The 7303-nt window shown below is 35.7% G+C and overlaps 1 pseudogene; it reads left to right on the top strand.

Moving 5' to 3' along the window:
* The first annotated feature begins 3647 nt into the window (after nt 1-3647).
* LOC125851720 (heat shock protein 83-like) lies at nt 3648-6001 on the top strand (annotated as a pseudogene).
* Nucleotides 6002-7303: the final 1302 nt, after the last annotated feature.

Raw genomic sequence — 7303 nt, 5'->3', positions numbered from 1 at the left:
ATACAAGCCCTTAGCTTTCATCATCGCATAAAGACATAGAAAAATACAAAAAAAATTAAAAACTTGTACAATAGAAGTCAATTTCTTTCATATAATATAATAGGAACTAGACTTGTCTCAATCACCATCTAGTTATAAGAGTACAAATAGGGTCAATCCCTTTACATCAATAAGTCTCCAAAAATAGGAAATACAACATACTCTAGAACATAAGAAGTAAACTAGTGACTAGAATCAATAGCAACTTGTCCTCGAACTTGAGGACTCACCAAGCCTAAAGAATAGTCGACCCAAGCTTCACCTATAAGGAAGTATTAAGTATCAACGACCAGAACCTACACTCATAGTAAAGTAGAAAATATGGGTTAGCACAATTAATTGTACTAAGTATGGATGCCATGCACTTTAATCCTTAAAACATGCATAAAAGGGACATTTAGTCGAAAACATGCCTTTATCAAGTTTAGAAACCATTATGCACATTTATGAAGAAACATAACCCAAACCAACACATAAGCAACCCAAAGCCACACTTGTGCAATGCAAAGGTAAAGTCCCGTAACCCTACCAAATGCTAAGTATCACATTTAGGTCACCAACAACATACATATCTTACCATAGTCATAGTCAACACACATAAGAGTGAAGACATTCATATTCCATAACATTCATATATACCCTTTTCATACATAGTTCATAAGTCATCATAACATCATACCATAAGAGAACCTAACCACAACCCCTCTTAGAGTCTACTTGTGCAATGTATAAGTGAAGTCTCATACCCCCACTCACACTAAGTAGTACCCCTTAAGAAGTCCTAGTTAGAGTCCATGTTCTTACCATAGTTCATATTCATATTATTTAGGGAAGACTTGCGATAACCGACATAGACCATGTGAGCTACATGGAATCTGGTGTTCTACCCCCACACCGAAAAGAGGTGTTCTACTTGCCTAAGGTAGAACTAACATAATAGCTTCTAAGTGGATCCACTAGCTAAGACCTATGTGGGCATATAGTTATGGGACAAGACGATTGCTACTAGAAACCCGGACTTGCTAAACGCATAAGCCCCTATCTCACTTTCATGTCCTCTCGGTGCTTTGCATTATTCCCTTTTGGAGTCATAATTAGTCTTTACTTAAGTTCATAACAACATTCATTAGGCACTAATGCCAACATATCATCATAATAGCTCATAGGTTCCTTAAGTGAGAATGCTCCTTTCACTTTAGAAACATTAACATGTGAGTAAACCTTTCACATTATCATCGTATTGTGATCATGAGGATGTCTTTTCAATCACACAACAAGCTTACCATAATCATACATACATACATGATCAAGTGTATAGGGTATAGGGTAAGAGGATCTTGTCATCAACACTACAACAACACAATAGATATAGAATCATTACTATCTAAGTAATTCGAGTTCTCATACACAATTCCCATAAAGAGACATAACATTCATACCTTTGCCCTTCAAGGGCCTTGAATCACAATCAACCCAACTATATACAAATACTACATAATATAGAAGCAATTTATGATTCAATAGCTTAATCAACATAAACATATTCAATTGACATATTCAAAATATCATCCAACCCACAATATCAATTCAAGATCTATCAACATGGGGAACACATGGGTCTATGGGGAATTCTCATTATAAACATCAATTCTCCATCAATATATATTCATAATTCGTCATAAACAACCATAAACAATCATAATTAAGCAATGAAAATGTTTTGGAAAGAAGACCCATGTTATAGAATGAAAACCCTAGAAATTGGGGGAAATTTGATATCTTGAAAACATATTTGAAGGGGCTCCTTGGGTGATAGCTACCTAAGGATGAAAAGCAACCATACCTCAACTACGAAACTCCAAGAAATTTGGGGAAAAACCTTGAAACCCTAGCTCCAATGTCTTCTTCTTCTTCTTGAGTCTAGAGAGAGAATTTTAGAGAGAAGTGGGAGGAAACCCAATTTACTTTCCGTCATTATTTGCTTAAGAGATAATAACGACATTCGAATAAATGCGACAGTGAAATCTTTTCTGTAAAGAAATTCTTTGTGGGATCGACCTCAACTCAAGTTGGTTTTGTAAATTGACATCGACCGTTTACACCTCTTAATTGAGGTGTGAGTTTGGACATATCAGTTGGCCACATGTTTTATGGGGGATCTGAGTTGTCTGAACTCTACCCCATATTGATGCTCAATACTACTCCCAAACTATAACTAGCTCATATGTTTAAAAACATAACTCTTTATGTGTTTTGATATTATTACTCAAAAACTTTCTCTTAAAAGAGATAGTACTCAAACTGCTCAAAACTTTTTTGGAAATCTCAGTTTCCTCCTCTTTTAAATGTGAAAACATTTATCTTGGGAATACTTAGTTTCCATATATTCATTTTGAAAAAAATAAACTCAACTCTACTCTTTCTCAAACTCAAGTGCTCAAGTCTTTAAAATAAGTTTTAAAACGATTTGTAAAAAGACTTCTTAAGATAGGGTTCATGCCGAATTATGGAAGTGAACAACTCAATTCAAGGTTTTCAATAACCATGCATAGAACTCAATACTTGGAAATTAACAACTCCCGAACTCAAGGAGTCAATGATACTACTCATCTCAAGAATGCTAGACTCGGAGGGTTCATACAGAATTATGGGCATGAATTATTCAACTCAAGGACTCAATGATACTTCTCATCTCAAGATTGTTCGACTCATAGGGTTCATGCGGAATTATGGGCATGAACTACTCAACTCAAGGACCTTCATGGGTAACATGTAGTAGTCCCATGATAAGAAATATAATCCCAAAATGATTAGGAACTCAATACTCAAGACTTAGAACTTGAAGATACTACTCCTCTTAAAGAAAATCAAGTTATGGAGTTCACGCGGAATTATGGGCATGAAGGACTTGACTCAAGGATCTCAATGATAATGTAGACTCATGAATACATTCTCCTCCTTCTCATACTCACTTACTCGAGTCTTGAAACAATTTAAAAGTTATTGTAGAAGACTCCTCAAAAATATTCAAAGGGACTTTCTCAAACTTTACTCAAATCGATAGTTGATCTCGAAGGATTCACAATTTAACTCAAAGACTTTCTTGAACTCTACTCTATGTCAAGTGATAGTGAGTCACTAGGAGACTTCAACTGTTGTTTTATTCACTTGGTTATGGATGTACATTAGATATTTCTCTTCAAGAATTTGAGAAACTTTGCACTTGGTATCCTTTATCTTCCCCCATGTATGTGAATAGTTTGATTTTAGTGTATTGCAGTATAAGTTATGTTCACAAATCTTGACTGGTTTTGTTCTCAGTCAGTCTTCATCTGCATATGCTTCTTCTACATCTCGATGTTGAAAGACAAAAGTTGGGCGTAATTTTTGTGTACTAGTTTGTTGTATATCTCGCTTAATTTGCACATTTGGATGTAAGAAGAGTTGTCTTATTTCATTAAATGAATGATTTTCTTTTAACACATTTTATCTCTAGTTCCTCAAGGCCTAATTAACCTGAACTACAAAATCTACGTTTTAGACTAGAGATATACGAGAATGAGAGAGAGATGGTGATTGAGAAAATACAAGTGGATAGGAGAGCTTGGCTAGGGGTTGTATTGCCACAGCTTCACAAGCTCCTAAATCGAGGTCTAGGGTCAGGCTAGAGGTCGGGCCTCAAATCTCGAGTCAGGGTCGGGGTCGTGTCTTGTGTTTTGTGTAGGATGTCAAGTCTTACATCAAAAATCGCAACTCACAAGTCTTCTTTCTGAATTTACGATCAATATCTTATTCATTTTCACTCGATCTGCCTTTTTTTGGTTTTGTTGAGCTTTGAGCATCAATGGCGGATGTGCAGATGGCTAAGGTAGAGACATTTGTTTTCCAGGCTGAGATTAACCAGTTGTTGAGTTTGATCATCAATACATTCTACAGTAACAAGGAGATTTTCCTTCGTGAACTCATTAGAAATTCTTCTGATGCATTAGATAAGATCCAGTTTGAGAGCTTGACGGACAAGAGTAAAGTCAATGCTCAGCCTGAACTCTTCATTCACCTTGTTCCTGACAAGGTGAATAAAACTCTCTCCATCATTGATAGTGGTGTCGGCATGACTAAAGCAGATCTGGTTAACAATCTGGGTACAATAAATTGTGAGGTCCGGCACAAAGGAGTTTATGAAAGCTCTACAGGCTGGGGCTGATGTGAGCATGATTGGCCAATTTGGTGTGGGTTTCTGCTCTGCGTATCTCGTAGCAGAGAAGGTTATTGTAACCACCAAGCACAACGATGATGAGCAGCATATCTGGGAATCACAAGCTGGTGGTTCATTCACTGTTACAAGGGATGTTGATGAAGAGCAATTGGGCAGAGGAACCAAAATCACTCTCTTCCTCAAGGAGGACCAGTTGGAGTACTTGGAGGAAAGGAGAATCAAAGACCATGTGAAGAAGCATTCTGAATTCATTAGCTACCCAATTTACCTCTGGACTGAGAAGGAAATCAGCGATGATGAATCCAAGAAAGAACAAGAGGGTGATATTGAGGAAGTGGATGAGGATAAAGAGAAGGAGAAAGGTAAGAAGAAGAAAATCAAGGACGTTTCTCATGAGTGGCAGCTCATTAACAAGCAGAAACCTATCTGGTTGCGCAAACCAGAAGAAATCATAAAGGAGGAATATGTCGCTTTCTACAAGAGCCTGACCAATGATTGGGATGAACACCTTGCAGTCAAGCACTTCTCTGTTGAGGGGTAACTTGAATTCAAGGTGATCCTATTCGTACCTAAGAGGGCTCCATTTGATCTATTTGGCACCCGCAAGAAGATGAACAACATCAAACTTTATGTCATGAGGGTGTTCATCATGGACAACTGTGAGGAACTTATCCCGGAGTACCTTGGATTCATGAAGGGTGTTGTTGACTCTGATGATTTGCCCCTCAATATCTCCCGTGAGATGCTGCAGCGGAACAAGATTCTCAAGGTCATTAGGAAGAACCTCGTGAAGAAATGCATTGTGATGTTCAATGAGATTGTAGAGAACAAGGAGGGACTACAACAAATTCTACGAGGCTTTCTCAAAGAACTTGAAGTTGGGCATTCATGAAGATAGCTAGAACAGAGCTAAGTTGGCTGACCTTCTTCGATACCAGTCAACCAAGAGTGGTGATGAGCTGACAAGTTTGAAAGATTATGTAACCAGGATGAATGAGGGTCAGAAAGACATCTACTACATCACTGGAGAGAGCAAAAAGGCAGTCGAAAACTCACCATTCTTGGAACGCCTAAAGAAGAAAGGATATGAAGTACTCTTCATGGTTGATGCCATTGATGAATATGCAAATGGGCAACTGAAGGAATATGATGGTAAGAAACTAGTTTTTGTTACAAAGGAGGGCCTAAAGCTTGATGACGAGAGTGAAGAAGAAAAAGGAAGAGAAAACAGTCCTTTGAGAGCCTTTGCAAGGTCATCCTTGGAGACAGAGTTGAGAAGGTTGTAGTCTCTGATAGGATTGTTGATTCTCCATGTTGCTTAGTGACAGGTTAGTATGGTTGGATAGCAAACATGGAAAGAATCATGAAAGCTCAAGCTTTGAAGGACAACAGTATGAGCTCTTACATGTCTAGCAAGAAGACAATGGAAATCAACCTTGATAATGGCATTATGGAGGAGTTGAGGAAGATTGTTGAAGTTGACAAGAATGACAAGTCAGTGAAAGATCTTGTGTTGCTGCTGTTTGAGACAACTCTGCTGACATCTGGTTTTAGTCTTGATGACCCGAATACTTTTGCTGCAAGAATTCACAGAATGCTGAAGTTGTGTTTGAGCATTGACGAAGAAGAGGAAGTTGGTGAGGATGTTGATGATATGCCTCCTCTAGAGGATGTTGGTGAGGAAAGCAAGATGGAAGAAGTGGACTAAGCACTTTGCGTCATCTGAGTGCCGTTCATATCGAGATTCTAGATACCCCAAGTAGCTGTTTTTCTTGTGAAAATTTTATAAATGACATATATAAGACTAATAATTTCAAGTTATGACAGTATAATAAAACTTTCAAGTTGTAACAATAAAAAATTTCAAGTTATAATAGTTTATTAAAAAAAAAGTTTTAAAATAATTTTTAAAAAATAATAAAAAGTAAAAAATGGAATTAGTTGTAGTAATTAATTTGAATACATTAATGATAATTCATAATTGCCATAAATTTAGGAGATTCAAAACAAAAAGGAATATTTGTTTTCCTTTCTTTACTCTAATCAGTTAAAAGTATTTCAAAAATCAGATTTCTTTTTTTTGTTCAAATTTTTCTCTCTCCTCAATTTTTATTTTTATTTTTGTATTTCAAAAACCAGATTTTCTTCTTTTGTTTTACATTGTCAGATTCGTTTCTTCAAATATTTATACAGGTTGGATACCAACTTCATACATTTTTTATTTTTTTAGTTTTTGTCTTTGATTATGAAGTAAAAAAAATAATCATATATGAATTGAATACCAATTTTATACAAATTGAATAACCAATTCTATGGCACTCGTATTTCATGTAATCTAAATTGTTGTTCATTTGGTTTCCAATTAATATCCAAAACCAAAATTGTTTAATGTTGACAATCTGTAATTCATATGTTGAGTTGAACAATGAATATGAATTATTTGGTACTATGTTTATGAGGTATTTTTCAAACTAAAGTCCAATAAAAATGTTGATATCCAAATTGTGTACTGTTAGTATCCAACTTGAGAAAACAGTGCATATTATATATAGTTGGAAGAAAACAGTTAATATTATAGATCATCCAAAACTTAAAACAGTAGGAAAAAACAAATATATATCATCCAAAACTTAAAACTTCTAATACTTAAGAGTCTAAGCTCCAATTAAACTATCTCAAATTAGATTTTTGTGGTCTTGGTGTAGGATAATTGTTGGTATTCGGGACATATTCTTTTGCTATGCGGGGTTCGCCAGATTTGCTAGCAACAATTCCAGTTACTTCACTCTCACTAATCACACCATCATCGTTCTTTATTTTTTCGCACTGCCATATAATTGTGGCATACCTTTGACGATGATATTTTGCATCGATATCGATGAAACCCATATTAAAAACTCCATTACTGATGTATTCAGCAAATAAACATGTGTACATATCACAATCACTGAAACAAAAATAAAAGGAAAATAATTTTAAGAAGTAAAGTGATTTAATTTTTATGATGAAATCACTAAAGATAGAAATACATACTTTGAACTTGATTCT

This window comes from Solanum stenotomum, unplaced genomic scaffold (genome assembly GCF_019186545.1).
Source record: "Solanum stenotomum isolate F172 unplaced genomic scaffold, ASM1918654v1 scaffold28982, whole genome shotgun sequence".
NCBI lineage: Eukaryota > Viridiplantae > Streptophyta > Magnoliopsida > Solanales > Solanaceae > Solanum > Solanum stenotomum.
Note: the sequence above shows the minus strand (reverse complement) of the source record. Positions and strands in the feature narration are given on the sequence as shown.